General features: G+C 52.1%; 1 long non-coding RNA gene across 1 annotated transcript; it reads right to left on the bottom strand.

Moving 5' to 3' along the window:
• Positions 1–206: 206 nt before the first annotated feature.
• Positions 207–949, bottom strand: LOC130611846 (uncharacterized). The gene is made up of 3 exons (XR_008975331.1): positions 870–949; positions 426–744; positions 207–319 (listed from the first exon to the last, which is right to left on the bottom strand). It is a non-coding gene; the product is annotated as an uncharacterized LOC130611846 (long non-coding RNA).

Below are 949 nucleotides of genomic sequence, written 5' to 3'. Positions count from 1 at the left end.
AGCACTGATGTTCCCTCCCTCAGACGGCAAACACACTGCCTCCCTGCAGTGTCATTTCTCTGATGAGACAGTTTGGTCTAAACAACAAGATTTTGTAGAATCATGGAATCGTTTAGGTTGGAAAAGACCCTTAAGAACATCGAGTTCACCATTAACCGAACACTGGCAAGTCAACACATTAACCATGTCCCTTGTTCAGAATGTGTTTTGAATACCTCCAGGGGTGGTGACACAACCACTTCAGCAGGCAGCCTGTTTCTTGTCCCCTCATCAGACAGGACAGGCAGGCCAGGACAGGCTGGGATCTCCTTTACCCCTGCTGAAGGAAGGGATTCACCCTGGTCAGTTGAGGCATCTCATCCTGGGATTGTAGCCCTGGGGGTGGAAGGGGACTCAGCTCCCTCTCATGAACACCACAAACCCACACAAGGTCTCACTTCCTCAGAAGGTGAAAATGTACCATTATGTAGATGATGTCTTAATCAGAGGAGATTCCCCCACAGAGGCAGGGGAAGCAGCACCAGCAGTGTGGGAAGCACTACATGATGTCAAAGTTCCATCTGAGCACTGCCAGAAACCAAGTAGAAACCAGCAGATCAACACTCACACCCAACTTGGGGTTTTCCGCAAATTTACACATCCCAGTATGGAGCAGTACAGACCAGTTTGCACCAGTACAGACCAATATAGGCCACTATGGCCCCAGATACTGCTGGGGTTTCAATATCCCAGTGCTCCCAGTCCCTGCCACACATCTTCCCGCTTGAGGCTGTGCCCAACTCCCAATCCCTCCCAGTGCTCCCACTACCTGCTGCAGGTGCTCCCAGTCCCTCGCAGTCCTTCACAGTCCCTCACAGAGCTTCCAGTACCTGCTGCAGGTGCTCCTGCTCATCCCCCACGTGACCTACTTGGGGGTGGTCTTTTGGGGGGGACACCCCAAATTAGGCAC

This window comes from Pezoporus wallicus, unplaced genomic scaffold, assembly GCF_028554395.1.
Source record: "Pezoporus wallicus isolate ANWC-B61680 ecotype Strahan unplaced genomic scaffold, APGP_CSIRO_Pwel_v1 contig_7808, whole genome shotgun sequence".
Lineage (NCBI taxonomy): Eukaryota > Metazoa > Chordata > Aves > Psittaciformes > Psittacidae > Pezoporus > Pezoporus wallicus.
Note: the sequence above shows the minus strand (reverse complement) of the source record. Positions and strands in the feature narration are given on the sequence as shown.